The sequence below is a fragment of the Hemitrygon akajei genome, chromosome 9 (assembly GCF_048418815.1).
Source record: "Hemitrygon akajei chromosome 9, sHemAka1.3, whole genome shotgun sequence".
NCBI classification, from domain to species: domain Eukaryota; kingdom Metazoa; phylum Chordata; class Chondrichthyes; order Myliobatiformes; family Dasyatidae; genus Hemitrygon; species Hemitrygon akajei.
The window spans coordinates 169018022-169035038 of NC_133132.1; the positions used below are offsets into that span (position 1 = coordinate 169018022).

General features: G+C 40.9%; 1 protein-coding gene across 2 annotated transcripts in view; it reads right to left on the bottom strand.

The window, feature by feature from the left end:
• Positions 1-6539, bottom strand: part of bach2b (BTB and CNC homology 1, basic leucine zipper transcription factor 2b) — a 332889-nt gene extending 326350 nt beyond the window's left edge. The window contains exon 1 of one of the 2 annotated variants that reach the window (XM_073057476.1): positions 6507-6539. The gene's annotated coding sequence lies outside the window, so the exon portion shown is untranslated. Of the gene's footprint in view, positions 1-6027; positions 6402-6506 lie in introns of those variants that run through there. The other variant, XM_073057475.1, reaches the window with a different exon arrangement.
• Positions 6540-17017: the final 10478 nt, after the last annotated feature.

Sequence of the window (17017 nt, forward strand, 5' to 3'; positions counted from 1 at the left end):
ACTATCAGCTACAAAGAGAGGTTAGACGAACTTGGATTGCTTTCTCCAGAGATTCAAAGGCTGAAGATAATAGTTTTAATATTATGAGAGTTGCCAATATGGTAGATAGTCAGAGTCTTTTACCCATTTTAGAAATGTCAAATAATGGAGTGCATTGCTTTAAGATGAGAGGGAGAAAGTTTAAAGGAATGTGCAAGTCAAGTGTTTTATTACACCGAGTGGTGGGTGCACTGCCAGAGGTGGTGGTGGAAGCAGATATGATAGAGGTATTTAAGGATACGGAGAGGCACATGAACATGATGGGAACTGAGGGTTATGGATTATGTGTAGGCAAATGTTACTGTGCTGGACTGTTCTGTGTTCCATGTTTAACAAGTTTACTTTAGTACAGAGCAGAAAGCTAAAAAGTCTCATGCTTAATATGTTTATATTGAAGAACAAGTAATATTTATGAAGAGCTTCCCCTTGGACGATGAAATGTATATATTATAAAGTACCCAATAAGATGGACCCAATAATAACTCTTAGAAAACACAATAAAATACAATTCCCAAATCTAGCTGGAATTAAGTCCATAAGACTATAAGACATTAGAGGCCAATCAACCTATCAAGTCTGCTCCACCTTCCATCATGGCTAGTTTATGATCCCTCTCAACCACATTCTCCTGCCTTCTCCCCATAACTTTTGATGCCCTGACTAATCAAAAACTTATCAACCTCCACTTTGTATTGTATACCCAATTATCACTCTAAAAACTCCTCCTATCTCCAAATAACTAGCCTCTTCCCATTTCTTGTAGTTTTAAATCTAATTTAATGTCTCCAAAGAAAATAAGCAACATTCTCCTCCAAGGTTATCTACGGTGATATCCAAAAGATTAATCTTTAGGCCCTGATGACTCCTGAATTGTTTTGGGGTTTAACATGATGCAGTTCTATAAAACTCTGGTTAGGCCACACTTGGAGTACTGTGTCCAGTTCTGGTCGCCTCACTATGGGAAGGAGGTGGAAGCATTGGAAAGGGTACAGAGGAGATTTACCAGGATGCTGCCTGGTTTAGAGAGTATGCATTATGATCAGAGATTAAGGAAGCTAGGGCTTTACTCTTTGGAGAGAAGGAGGATGAGAGGAGACATGATAGAGTTATACAAGATATTAAGAGGAATAGATAGAGTGGACAGCCAGCACCTCTTCCCCAGGGCACCACTGCTCATTACAAAAGGACATAGCTTTAAGGTAAGGGATGGGAAGTTCAAGGTGGATATTAGAGGAAGTTTTTACTCAGAGTGGTTGGTGCATGGAATGCACTGCCCGAGTCCGTGGTGGAGGCAGATACACTAGTGAAATTTAAGAGACTACTAAAGGTATAGAGGTATATGGAGGAATTTAAGGTGGGGGGGTATATGGGAGGCAGGGTTTAAGGGTCGGCACAACATTGTGGACCAAAGGGCCTGTACTGTACTGTACTATTCTATGTTCTATGTCCAAATGTATTTCAAAGGCAAAACTGGGCATCAAACTGTTAAAAGGGGAACCACATGCAGGAGTGAACAGCAACACACACACACACACACACACACACACTCACACTCTGCTGGAGGTATTCAGCAGGCCAGGCAGCATCTATGGAAAAGAGTACAATCAACATTTCGGGCCGAGCCCCTTCATCAGGACTGAGTGAACAGGCCAGCTTTGAGAATGTGTTTAAGGCAAAGACAAAACAAGAAATAAAAACTAATGGAAAGCACTGAAGGAGAGAAGGACAAGGAGACAATGGCATAAGAGCTGCAAACTGAAGGGAGAGGTAAAATGACTTGTATTTATACTGATCTTGGGGTATTACACAGAGCTTCTTTTTCAGAGAATAAACTTCTTTTGAAGTGTATTTCCATTGATATTCCTGAAAACAAATTCACTAATTTACATGCTTTTGGAATCAGTTTTAATGATAGTTGAGGGATAGGTATTGGCTATAACATTGGGGAAAAATATTCTTCAAGATAGTCCATAGGACCTACATTATTCATCTGGCATAGGGGACGCCCTCTTAAGTACAGAAGCTTTCAACACCACACTCCTTCAAGCTGCACTTGAATGTCAATTGCTAAAATTGGCACTGAACCCACAGCTTTGTTCTTACCGGGGCCCTATCGATGAGTTCACAATATACAAGTTGATGTCTGAATGCCCTTAGCAAATTCTGTGTTTATGTTCGGTCACTTTTCTACATGTCACCTACTGGCAGCAAACGTGTTTTGAAAGAAAGAGTTAATGAGCAAAAGGTATGACACTTACCGTGGGGATTCAATAGATTAGCACATAATTTCCAGGAATTATCCTAAAATTCGTATTGCTTGAATATTTCAATGTTTCCTTCACTAATCTTTTTAATTTTACTTGAGATGAGACAAAGGAAGCTAAGTATACTGTCGCTTTATTTAAACCAGACTACGAAGTCAAGGCTATGGGTACTAAAAAAAACACAAATCGCACATTATGTGCTGATTAATCTGGTCAACGTGAAGCTTGAGTTATTGACGTTGCTCTAATATTTTCCAACATCTCACCAGCAAGTGTGATGGAGATGCGACCAAGCGGTTCATCACAATGTTATCAGTAACAACGCTGGTGAGTCATCCACTGGTTACACAGTGACGGAAATCAGAAATAAGCTCCTTCGTCCTGTGCAGCCGTGGGTTTATTTATTATTTTTGCTGGCAAGTTTTCTATCTGCACACGGTCACCGCGGGCAATGCAATGCTCGGCTCCGAGCGCTGCCAACAATGACCGCACAACAGCGTCCCATCTGCCCGCCCATCAATCAGCCCAACCGCCCCGCCCAGTTAACGCTGATTGGACAGCCGGGGACGCCTGCCACCTGTAAGTGGCGGCCGCCGTGTGTCAGTCAGAGCAGCGCGGTGCCCAGCGAGTGGGTCGCGATGATTCATTGCTGTGGGGTGAAGGAGGTGGGACTGGCGTCACGTTTTGGTTTGTACGCAGGTGAGTCAGCAACACAAGTGCAGGGTTTGCTCAAAGTGCTGACGCGCGGTCACCACACACAAACACCTCGGCACAGCGCGCAAGTAACGGGCACTCCAACGCAAACCAGCAGCCCGCAATTAATTAGCGTTTTGTGGAATTACTTTAAACCTACACATTAGTCAACGATAGGACCACATTACTAAAAGCTTCATTGCTACGTCTTTTATTTCATGCGTTTATTATTTTACTACTTTTATTAACATGCCGGGCGGGATCTTCAAGTATCCGCTTAGGTTATCCTAATGTGAATTGTGTGTGTGTGTGAAAAACTGATGATGATTTTTCATCGCTGATGTGTAACGCCTGGCAATCCTGTTGTGTATTTAATATTTCAACATTTGAGTAATCTTGTGTATATATACAAAACATAAAAAATCCAACAACCTATATTTTCTCACAAGACGTCAAAGAAAAAAATCTTCGTGAAAAAGAGAAGCTTACTTTCAGGTTACCAACGACTTTTTGCCATAAAATGCACAATCAGTCCCTAACATTTTATATGGCCAACCTACATTCCGCAAGCTTCCCGAATTTCCCTATTAAATGCATTTCTCTAGAAATTTCAACTTCTTGTTTGTTTTGTAAAAACCTTATAAAGATCAAAGATTAGAAACATTTTCCTTTGAGTTCCAAAAGACATTCTATGTCCCAGCTCTGCTTTTGAAAGGGTGGAGAGAATCATGCTGTTTGACATCGCCGATCAGAGGTAGTATAATAAAGAAAAATGCTGGTATTTTCGAAGAATAACGTAAATAGAAACATAGGTCTAGGTTGCGAGTGGGCGAGATTATCAGTAATGTCCTCCTGAAGAATCTTGCCCGAGATGATTTGCTGTATTAATGATAAACTCAGATTGCAAGTGCTATCTCAATAGCTTTGAAAATGGCTGGTAATGATTTACAAACATTCAATCCTAGCCATCAGTCAGAACCCATCATTTCTAAAGATTCTGTAATATAAACTAAATTCCAGGTAACTGAGATCGATATTTTAAAATATCTGTTAGCTTTAGGAAACACAAGAGAATGCGATTATTTTATTTAACGTTTTGCCTTGGATTATATATTTTTTTTAAAATAACCGAGGTCAATCAATGGATATCTTAAGGATCAAAATATTAAGGCAGCACATCATTTGAAGTGGGCTATCCCGTTCTGAATCTTTACATCACGGTTCGGGAATGTTAGGAGCAGGTTGACGGTGTTCTTTAAGCTTTAGATCACATGACCTATAAAGCCATTCATTTACATTACCTCATCTTTTATGTGCCTGTGGGGAGTATAAATTTCCTTTACTGATACGTTTTAGAAATGTTGACGTAGTATACGAAACATCAGCTAAGTTTTTTTTCGCAGTGTATTTGAGTAAGTACTGTACTTGTAGTATACAGTATACATTTAGGTGTGTTACCTCAGTGTTCTATCTTTAAACTGTATCAAATTATTGCTAGTTATCTTAGATGGAGAGTAGTTTCGGAGAACATGGCCGTACTGGGTCTGTCCTGCAACACTGGGGGCACAGCCTAGACCACGAAAGCTAGGACTCTTAACAATCCTGCAGACTCGAAATATTGCCCGAAGTCCCACAGACCCTTTCAGTACCTCCTAATTATACAAAAGAACACATAAACCGCCTTTCCTCGGGGGAAAAAAAACACTTGCCTCTTCTGAAATGTAGTTGGGTAGCGGCAGAATGACAGGCATCAATCAGGTCATTTACTCATCGCTATTTCTTATCAATGTGGCCCTAGTTCCACAAGGGTGCATAAACAAGACTACGGCGAAAGGCGCGTTCCTTTGTCAGAATTCCGTACTGCATTCAACATCAGCTATACTGAGTCATAAAAAAATCCAGGAATCGCAGGCTCCCTTATTATATTGATCAAAAGAACTGCAACATATTCTGGAGGGAATAAAGAGCCTATATGGCAAATTTCATCTTTAAGCCAATGCCCCGGCTTTAAGGCTGAGGTTTCGTCATTGTTAAAGAGCACATGCAAAAACAACATCCACGGCATTTGTTCCAAGCTGATGAATTCAGAAGCGAAACAAGCTCCACCTCGAACAGCATCTGGAGAAACCCCGGCATTTTTCAAGATACTCCAAGTTGTAACTTCAAAATAGAAAGCTCGCAAGCTGTTAGCCAGAGGGCTCCGAAATTAACTCGGTCGCGTACTCGCCGCTACAATTTTTCATTGACAAAATGCTAGCTTCACTATCTGGACTACCCATTTGTCGGTCGACACCAATCTTACAATAACATAAACTCAACTGATTTGATAATCACAGACTTTACTTTGTTCAAAAGTATGCAAATATAATCAGATTGCTGCAACAGACAATATTTCTCAAGTAAACAAGATCATTGCACTGAAACTCCCGAAGACATTCATGCATTGTCACAACCACCGCATTTTAGGGCATAATTTGTTGCATGCACCCACAGTGAAAGAAATCATGAAAACATACTGGTTATCAATTCAAAACCGCACAAAGAAACTGTGAACACCATCCAGTTGTTGCCAGTTCCAAACGTATTATGTATGCATAAACATGCAAAATCTTCTCATGTTCATACACAGTTTAGCTGTCTTTGCAACAATCAACTGGCTGTTAAACTATTAAAATGCAAAACATAAGCAGGTCCATGCTGAATGCATTATGTCAGAATGCTGAGTGAGATGCCAAGGCTAGGAGGCGGCGAAGCTGTAATGCTTTTTCTCGCTGCTGCACGGTCAAGGCCTCGACTCGGAGACTGAGTTCCAGTTCCCACTCAGCCTGCCCGCATCGTGACAGCTCGAACTAAACCAAAAAATTCACCAAACCACGCTGCTAATGCCTCCAGCCTTTCTGCAGCAAATCACATCGGAACAGCCACTTGTATCGCGGAGGTGATGTACACTTCCACAGCCCCCCTCCCTCCTCTCCTCCACCACTTTCGGAAGGGATTAAAAACATAAATAAGCAGATTGCATCCTCCTTACCCTGGTAACTTTCGACTATGTTCAAGGCAGCTCCAAGTTCAAAACAAATACCTCATGATTCAGTGCGCCCAGAGGAGCCCGGCCACCGGCGGAGGGAGGGAGCTGAGATGAGCTGAATCGGCGTGGCTGCGGGCTTGTTTTGAGTTATGTGTGTGTGTGTGTGTGTGTGGTGATGGTGGTGGGAGGGAGGGAGGGAGGGGAGGAGGGGGGAGAGCAGCGTGTCTGAGTTATGTTTTCCAATGCGCCAAGTCGAGGCGACTCTCTCTCTCTCTCTCGCTCGCTCCCTCGCTCACTCCGCAACGTGGAGACGAAGCGCCTTTTTGCAAAACCTGCCACCCGCACGCGTGTACAGCGCGCCGAGCGAAAGCCGCCCTCCCCTCCCCTGCCCTGCGCCGTGCAGCAGCAGCAGCAGCAGCGGCGGCGCCGCCTCCTCTCCTCCTCCTCCTCCTCCTCCCTTCGCCTCCTCTTCCCTCACTCACTCTCACTGGGTTTTCATTTTTTTGTTGACATTCGCACAGCGGCCGCTGACGTTCCCTCTGACGCACGCGCCGCCGCCAAAAAAAAACCGTCGGGAACGCTCGCGGGCTGGGGAGGACGGGGGGGGGGGGGGGGCTCGCGCGCGCTCCGGCAGCACCGCGCACGCGGGCGCGGACCCTAACCAATCGCCTCCCTCTCCCCGCACCCGCCGGCGCGCCGGCCCCGACCGGACCCCCAGCGCGCATGCTCGCATTCCGCTCCGCTCGGACGGGATTCCATCACTCGCGCCGCCCGCCGCTCTCCCGCCCCGCGGCGCATGTGCGGCCGCGGGTCTCTGGTGCGCGGGGTTGGCGGCGGGAGAGCGCGCGCGGCGCGGCGCCGCGCTTTGTCCCGAGTGCGGTGGAACCCAATGGACAGCGTCTCTCCACTGACTAAGCGCGATTCGCAGCCTGTTACAGCACGATAACGATCGCGCACTTATGTTACTGCAAGGAATGCACTCTGAAGATAAAATCTGGAGATTCTGTCTCGAATATTTGTTTTAATGTCAGTATAATAGTCAATAACATTACCCTATCCTCTGGAGTTCCATTAAATTAAGTATGCATTCAACATCTACTGTTATTGTGATTGTTAATAGTTGAATGCTGCCCCTTTTGAAAACAGTATTTACATTTCAGCGATAAGGAACAAAAATAAAACACAATAAGGATGTTTCACAATGAGATTGCACTAGTCCCAAATTTAGCTGTTTGATAAAGGATGGACTGAGGTATCAGATCCTGAAAGACTATCAAATTTTCGGCAGAATCGGTGTTTTTATTTGCCAAAATGTTTCCCAAAGCCAAGTCGAGGACAATCATCGCATTGAAGAAAATGGAGCATAGAAATGTGCAGGACGCCGTGCAACCAATAACCAATACATCTTCTAATTAAATCAATACTTGTTTGCGAAATCAAGAACATCGGCTGTGACTAAACGACAAAACAAGATTCGGTGACGGGGATATTGATTGTTTCGCTGCAATCCTCAGCCGATGGCTATGTTTGGCTTGATTTGATGGAAACCGTTGGCGATTTAAAAGTTGCATGGTAGAAGTCTTAATAAAATAATAATAATCTTAAAGGTACATGGAATTCGTTTTCCGGATTCTATTATAACTGAGTTCATAAATTGGAGATGATGTTATTCTCTTCATTGACCCCCATGTGACCTTTACAGTGGAAAATCTTACAACGTTCAATGCGGGGTACGTTTAACGTCAAGAAAACTTATCTTCATTCACGGTACCCACTCTATGGTCTGTGTGCGGTTACTTGGCAGATGTCAGCTTGCATATAATTTTGAAAAAAAAACTGCAAGATTTATGCCGCACAGAAGAGAGCAAGAAAAAATAAAACTTTAAATGTAAACTCCAAAGATTCGATAAACTATTAATCGGGGAACTGTAACGTTGAAACGAAAGTTTATGTATTACACATTTGCAATGTATTACTGTAAGGTTAAAATAATCTCCGATGACTGTCACAAAGCGCAAAATGAATGCGAGATGTTGTTTCTACTTTTTCCCAGGTTAAAGCTGCGTGCATCTGAGCCATATCAACAACAAAAAAAAAGGTCTCAGATTTAATCATTCCTGACTGTTGAGTTTTAACTTATGCCATCCAACGGGAGGTCGAGTCAGGAGTTTCAACGATTCTGAGATGCTTCGGCATTTCCTAGTGATTACAAGTACATGGGGATTTCAAATAAGAATGGACTGAATCAACGGATTGGGGAAAGTAGGGCAGGAGCAGAGAATTAAATATTAAAAATTTATCACCTCCTCTTTATCCTTAGCCAGATTAAATTACACTCAGTGGCCACTTTATTAGGTATACCTGCACATCTACTCATTAATGCCAATATCCAATCTACCAATCATGTTGCAGCAATTCAGTGCATAAAAGCATGCAGACATGGTCAAGCTGTTCAGGACAAACATCAGAATGGAGAAGAAATGTGATCTAAGTGACACTGACTGTGGAATGATGGTTGGTCGTCTGAGTATCTCAGAAACTAATTATCTCCTAGGATTTTCACATACAGCATTATTTAGAGAGAATGGTGTGAAAAACAAAAAAAAAACTTACAGTTGGCGGCAGAAAATGCCTTGTTAATGGTAGAGGTCAGAGGAGAATGGCCAAATTGGTTCAAGCTAACAGGAAGGCACCAGTAACTTAAATAACCACGTGTTACAACAGTGGTGTGCAAAATAGCATCTCTGAATGCACAACACTTCAAAGCTTGAAGTGGATGGGCTACAGCAGCAGAAGATCACGAACAGACACTCAGTGACCACTTTATTAAGTGCAGGTGGTACCCGGTAAAGTGGCCACTGAGTGCATCTTCTGCATTTATGGTTTAATTTGAAGCAATATTTACGCCATTTCTCTTAGTATCAATATATGTGCACAGAGTCCTTATCAGTTGCCTATTTCAAGACAGGAGTTCATGCTTTATTAATTATTCCTCATAACTCAGCCTTATAATATTTTTACCGACCTTGTAACCCTTCACTACACATTGTACCATCCAGTAATTTGCCATTTCATTTGGTAACCGGAAGAGAATACAATATATTATAGAATAAAGTGAGCCCCCACAATAAACACTAACTCCATCCCTCTTTCCATAGATAGAGCTTCCTGAGTATTTTTTCTGTTCTTACTTCAGATGTTATAGGTCTTCAGCTTCATGACCTGAGGTTTATATTTTGCTGACATCTCGATATTTTGTTTTAATTGCTGTTCTGCAGTAACAGAACATATCTTGTTTGAATCTACTACTATCAGATCTTTCTTAGAAGCTTCCACTTTTAAGCTTAATAGAACTTAATAAATACTTTTTCCAAAACCGCAGAAGTCTGCAGGCATGACCTAGGGCTTCTTGGAATTTCTTAGCTCCATAGTTTTAATACCATTGGCAAATTTAACAATTTTTTTCTGTCCAGAATGCAGATTACTTCTGTATATTTCTGACCTCTGATTTCTGAATGGACACTGAACCCATGAACACAACCTTACTACATTATTTTTCCCTTTTTTTCTCTTTTTGCACAATTTATTTAATTTAACTTTTAAAAATATATATACATACACTTCCTGTACATGGTACATAGAAATCTACAGCACATTACAGGTCCTTCGGCCCACAATGTTGTGCCGACCATGTAACCTACTCTAGAAACTGCCTAGAAGTGCACAGCTCTCTGTTTTTCTAAGCTCCCTATACCCTATTGTATCTGCTTCTACCACCGCTGCTGGCAGCCCATTTCATGCACTCACCACTCTCTGTGTAAAAAACTTACCCCTGACATCCTGTCGGCACCTACTTCCAAGCACCTTAAAACTATGCCCCCTCATGTTAGTCATTTCATCCCTGGGAAAAAGCCTCTGGCCAGCCACATGATCAATGCCTCCATCAACCTATACACCTCCATCAGGTCAACTCTCATCCTCCGTCACTCCAAGGAGAAAAGTCCAGGTACACTCAACCTATTCTCATAAGGTATACACTCCAATCCAGGCAACATCATTGTAAATCTCCTCTGCTCTCTCTCTATAGTATTCACATCCTTCCTGTAGTGAGGTGACCAGAACTGAACACAGCACTCCAGTGGGGTCTGACCAGGTTTTACAGTTTACTGTCTTTATTATTATGTAGTGCATTGTACTATTGCCACAAAGGCAACAAATTTCACAACATACACCAATGATATTAAGCCCAATTCTGTTATTAGACATGAAAGACAGAGTAACGTTTTTTTGCACAATCCACATTTCCATCAACAAGTGCCCATGCTTGAATATGAAGTGTCCAGTAAGGTGAGAAGTTTAGACATTTAGAAGCAACACTGTTAATTTTGTAAATAGTGTTTACTATTTGATCAATTGTTTGGCCAGGCCCTCTTATCACTGCTGCTATCAGGAAGGAGAAACAGGAGCCTTAGATCCCACCTACCAGGTTCAGGTAAAGTTATTACCCATTAACCATCAGGCTCCTGAACCAGCATGGATGACTTAAGTCACCCCAGTACTGAACTGGTTCCACAGGGCTTTGCAACTCATTTTCTCAATACTTATTACATATTTATATATTATTATTATTGTAGTATTTTTATTTTTTCTCAGCTCAAGATGGTAAAACCTGGGGTATGGGCAGAGCCAAGCCCACTCATTTCTCAACTGCTAGGAACCTTTGGACTATTCTAGTGGTGTTTAGTATTGTGGCTTTCTGGAGACTTATTGCAGTGTAGGCCTAATTGTTTAATGTTATTCTAGAGTGACTTTGGGATGATACCAGTTATAAATATTGATATTGGTACAATGTCCATGTTCCATAGTCTTTCAATTTCCTCTTTTTCAGCAGATTTTCGTTTTTCACTTACTGATAAACTAAGTTATGTTATTATGTAAGTTGTTTATCCTGTATTATTATATCTGGACAGTTATTATGGGTTGTCCTATCTGTAATAATGGATTGGTCATAATATAATTTGTGGTATTCTGACTCTAAAACTGTATTCTGACAGGCTTGTATTTATAGTAAGGTATGATTTCTTTTAAGATTTTGCCACTTGATTATGCTTGTGTAAGTAATCAGATTGTGTTAAACTGTTACAGGATTCTGTAATGTGTTGGATTATTTCTGATTTTCCTTAGCATTTTCTACATTTATCATCTTGAATTTGTTGGTCTTTTATTACGTATTTCTGATAAATTTTGCATCGACCCTTCTGGTCCTGTATTGCTACAAAGATCCTTTCTGTTTCTGAGGAGTGGTCTCCAGCTTTGAGCCGAGGTTCAACACTTCCTTGTCAACGCTTCCTGCTTGGATTTTGAGGATATCTTCTACGGCGGGTCATGCTCTTCATTGGTTAACATTCTCTTCAATAGTGATAATTTCTTCATATTTCTGGGTTGTGCTATTTAGTTTAGTAGCATATACTGACTATCAGAATTGCATACGCTCATGTGGAGTGCTGAATCCTCTTTTCATTTATGAAAATATATCCTTGGGATTTTTATCTGACTGCTGTGGTGATGTTTAATGTCTGTTATTCCTCTTCCCTCTTCTGTCCCAGGGAATGTTAATCTAAGCGCCTTCAAGTGTACGTAATTTTCCGGATCTGGTTTGGACCAAGGTATTATGCCAAACAAATACGTTAATATAGATATAACAGAAGTGTTTATTGCCTTTGTTATACCTTTACTGTTGTGCTCTGTTCAGCAGATTTTCTTAAGCCTTGAAGTAAATTCTGTGAAAAGTTTTTCCTTTATCACACTATGATTCTTTGCTTGTTGATATCTCAGTTACTTGCATGTTTCATATTCATCTGTCGGTTGTATTGTATCCTGCTGCTCTGTTTTGTATTCTCTTAGCTCTGCTGCACACTTCTTTATGTTTTATGTTCTGCATTTATCCAGTCCAACATTCATGTTTATATGTTATGAAAATAGTTCTACTATTTGAATTAATTGCTTCAGCTTTACTATTAATATTTCCACAATTTGTTGTTTTTTACACATTGGTTGTTCATCATTCTTTGTGTGATTTTTCATTGATTCTGTTGTGTTTATTTGTATTTACTGTGAATGTCTATAAGAGAATGAACCTCAGGGTAGTATATGGTGACATTTATGTACATGGAAAATAAATTTACTTTGAACTTTGAGTATTCCCAACATTAGCAATTACCAGATGGAGCGAGAGTATTTAAGAACAGCATAAAGAGTAGTGTTTAGCTTAATTTATTTTATTGAGATGTTGAGAATCACATGTAAAAGGAAGAAGGAGAAAGAGACAGAATGGTACTAATTTGTTACATAATGCTGAAAGACCAGAATTACTATGCTGCATAAAATTGTCAAGCTGGCTTATAAGATTGATTGAAGTAAAAAGTACAAAGACTTTGTTAAGTACAGCCTCCAACCTATTTTTTCTGCCTGTCTATGTCTCTAAAATAGGTTCTCAAAAGCTTTCTTCGTGTTCACGCTTTTATTCCGATCTCTAAGTTTAATCCTACCACGTCCTTATTGCTATTTTTCTAAAAAGTACTGTTAGGTATTTTTATACATTTGTTATATAAATGCAAGCCAATATTGTTGCCATAGTAACAAAGAAGGAGGAAGTGCTGATTCTAGTTCTAAGAATTGATGTGGGCCAAGTAGGTAATGTAAGGTGAGGTGAAACACGACCATAACATAAGGTTCAATATAAACATTGAAAATTGCAGGCAAGTGTCAAAACATCAATGTATGGGTTAAAAGAAACCAAATTTTGATTTGCTTTTCTTAAATCAAATTACCCGAGGGGACTGAAAATAAAAAAACGGCCACTGAGGTAACAGATCAACAATTGGTAATCTTCAAACAGATATTCTCTAGGATATTCAATAACGATATTCACATAAGATCTAATCATGTTTCAACAAAAGTTAATATTTCATGACTAAGATGAAAAATTAAATTAAAATAAGCCAGAAGTTGCATCTGAAAAATGATTACAAAACAAAAATTTATAGAAAATTTAGATGATACCAACAGAGGAATTATTACAAAGAAGGAATTATTGTGAAGAAGGAAAGTTCAAAGTAAGTTTGTTATCAAAGTATGTACTACCTTGAGATTCATTTTCCTGCACTGTAAATACAGAGAAATAATAAATAAAGAAATAATAATAATATGCAATTCTGATAAGAAGTACACGCCACTAAACTGAAAGGAAAGCACAACCCAGAAAAATGAAGAAATTATCACTATTGAAGAAAAGGTTAATCAATGGAATAGCATGACTCTCCATGGAAGACATCCCCACGATTTGAGCAGACTAAATGGCGACACGGAAGCATCGAATGCTTGGCTCAGAGTTGGAGATCCCTTCCCTGAAACAGAGGGATTCCTTGTGGCAATGCACAACCAGGTGGTTAACACAGAAAGATATCAAAAATGTATAATGAAAGACTAACATATTCAAGACAATAAATGCAGAAAATACAAAGAGAAACCAGAAACAGTCCAATACATTACAGGGTCCTGCAGCAGTTTAACTCAATCTGATTACTTACACAGGCACAATTATGTGGCAAACATCATTCACCAAAAACTTGCTTTAAAATACAAGCTCATAATGAAATAATACATTACCATAAATACAAGCCTGATCCAGTTTTAGAGGCAGAGTCCCACAAATTATACTGTAGTATGATCGATCCGTTATTACAGATAGGAGAATCCATAATAACCGTCTGGATATAATAATACAGGATAAACAAGCAAGAAGAACTTACTTAATAGACACAGCCATTTCAAACACACAGAACATACAGAAATCAATAAATGAAAAACACCAGAAATATGCTGAACTGCAAGAGGAAATTAAAAGACTATGGAACATGAACAATGTAATATCCACAACAGTAATATCCACAACTCGTATCAACCCAAAGTCACTGCACAATAGCATTAAACGATAAGGGCTACACGGCAATACTTATGTAAATCTCCAGAAAGCACAATACTAAACACCACTAGATTCATCCAAAAGTTCCTAGCAGTTGAGAAATGTGCGAGCTTGACCATGCCTGTACCTCAGGTTTTACCAACTTGAGCTGGGAAAAATAAAAATGAAAATAATAATAATGTGTTTAAAATTTCTGCTTGCCATTAATAATGGTTTTGGTTTGGTGATGTTATTTGATTTCCCTGTTGTGATAATGCTAAGGGATACGTGATGCATTACTTTACGGTAGCTTGCAGCTCATAACTTCTAGACATCAACATCATGACCCAAGGTATAATACTGTAAAGCCAATCCTTCTTCCTGATCCCAATCCTTTTCTCCCCTGCTCTACTCATGCAATTGATGATATAAATTGGACATTGACATCAGACAGACTGCATTTGCTATCATTCAACTGGTGGACCTATTACCGCTGAGTCTAGTGGTTATAGGTTCAAGCTTCACCCGATACGGATGAGCTAATACCAAATAATGGGCTGCAGTGGCACCTTTGCTGTCTGAAGAAGTATGCCGTCACATTTGAGGGAGATACTAAAGTGAATATTATGATCTAAATGCAACTCGTTTGTTCGTTATGTGCCGGATTATATGACGTAGGCGATCATGGTCTTTCGATGACCATGTTTGCCCAGAAGTGGTTTGCCATTGCCTTCTTCTGGGCAGTGTCTTTACAAGATGGGCGACTCCAGCTGCCTGGTGTCAGTGGTCACATAACCAGGACTTGTGATATGCACCAACTGCTCATTCGACCATCTACCACCTTCTCCCATGGCTTCCCATGACCTTGACCTGGGGAGGGTTGTGCTCATGGGTGCTACACCTTGCCCAAGGGTGATTGGCAGGCTCACAGAGAGAAAGAGCACTTTACATGGCCTTTGGTAGTGACATATCTCCAGCCCACCACCCTATCAAGTGAATATCTATGATCCAATGGCGTTATGGACAGTAAGGGAGCTGAAAGCATGGTGACACTTGTGGGCTGCCCCAGCACATCCCCAACACAAGTGAAGTTTTGCTCTGTATGTTTTTATGTTTTGATGCATGTGACTTATAAAGATAATCTTTACTTTGAGGAATTATTTTGTAGTCCTTACTCAATATGGATTTCTCCTGGCTACATTGGACTCTTTCCAGTTTGCTTATCATTCAAATCGATCCACTGATGATGCCATTGCCTCTGCCCCTCACTCTGTCCTGTCCCTCCTGGAAAATGGGGTTTCATATGCCAGGCTGCTCTTTATGGACTTCATTTTGGTGCTTAACACCATCACACCCCAGAAATTGGTGGGGAAGCTAGCCTTGCTGGGTCTCAACACCACCCTCCTGGACAGTCAGTCTGTGTGGGCAGCAACATCTCTAGTCCCATGGCACTGAGCGCAGGCGTTCCTCAGGACCGTGTGCACACTGCTGACGTATGATAGTCACAGGATTCGTTTCAAACTGTGTCATCAAGTTTGCAGATGACACAACAGTGGCTGGCCTTATCAACAATGATGATGAGTTGGAGCACAGAGAGGAAGTGGAGCCGTTGGTGGACTGGTGTGAGAGAAACAACCTGAGTCTGATCATGGAGAAGACCAAGGACATGATTGTGGGCTTTAGGAAGGTGCAGGTGAACTATCCCCTTCCGTGCATATATGGCTCCTCCATAGAGAGTTACAGTAAGTGCACCAAGTTCATGTCACAGATAACCTCAGCTGGTCTCTCAATATCACCTCCCTGAACAAGAAGGCGCCGCAGCTCCTCCACCTCCTGAGGAGATTGAGGCAAGTGAGGCTCCTCCCCTCCCTGCCATCTTAACCGAATTTTATAGGAGCACCATTGAGAATGTCCTGACAAGCTGTATCTCCATTTGGAACGGGATCAGTTGAGCATCGGTCCTACAAAGGACTGCGAGAATGGCTGAGAGGATAATGGGGGTCTCCACACCATCCATCGGGGACATTTATCAGGAGTGCTGCGTTCGCAGGCCCTTTAGTATAATCAAGGATCCCACCCATCCATCCAGCATCCTCTTTGACTTTCTACCATCAGGCAGGACATTCTGGTGCATAAAGACAAAAACAGTCAGGATGGGAATCAGCTTCTTCCCTCAGGCCATTAGGCTTCTGAACTCCCTACTGCATTGCATTCAAAGTATCACTGGTTAACCTGTTCTGTACCCTACAATTTTTAATTTATGGCTTTGCTGTGTTTATTTATGCACAATTCAATTGTAGATTGAGTTCTTACTTTCCTAAGTAAGTATGTTACATGTGTGTCAGGTGTACCACTGTGTTTTACACTCTGCTCCAGAGAAACGTCTTGTTTGACAGCATGCATTACTGTATATAGTTAAGTGGCAATAAACTTGACTTGACTTGACTTATGGATTGTCCAGTCACTATGACATTGCTGCTTTCAGAGCCTGATATGCTGCAGTGGTCTGTTATGTTTCCTAATTGTAACAGTGACTACAGTTTAGAACTATGTCATTGTCTGTAAGGTATTGTGGAATATTGTGAAAGATTCTAATCAAATGTGAGCCTTTCTTGATACATATTGTATCTGAAGACATTTGGTATGATACAATTGATAGAAAATATTAATTGCTTTACTTTAGATAGAATTAAATGAGTAAAATCATGCATTTCTATCATAGCATTAAAGAACTTACTGTGCAAACCCTTCAAAGTTCTTCATCTTACTTAGAACATAGAATTACTCTAAGATTAATCTAATCATTCCCGCCTCCATAGCCATATTAGTGTAGATATAAATGAAATATAGTCTCTATTGCGGCAAAAGGGCAGGATGAAATCAGGAATGCACGAATAGCCAGATGGGAGGAGCTGAGGATCTGATAAGGCTATAAAGACTGGAAGAGATCACATTGATGCTGCTTACCTACCAGTGGGCAGCAAGATCTGAGGGAGGCCGAAGCCCTTCCACTGCTCCTCACTATTTGTC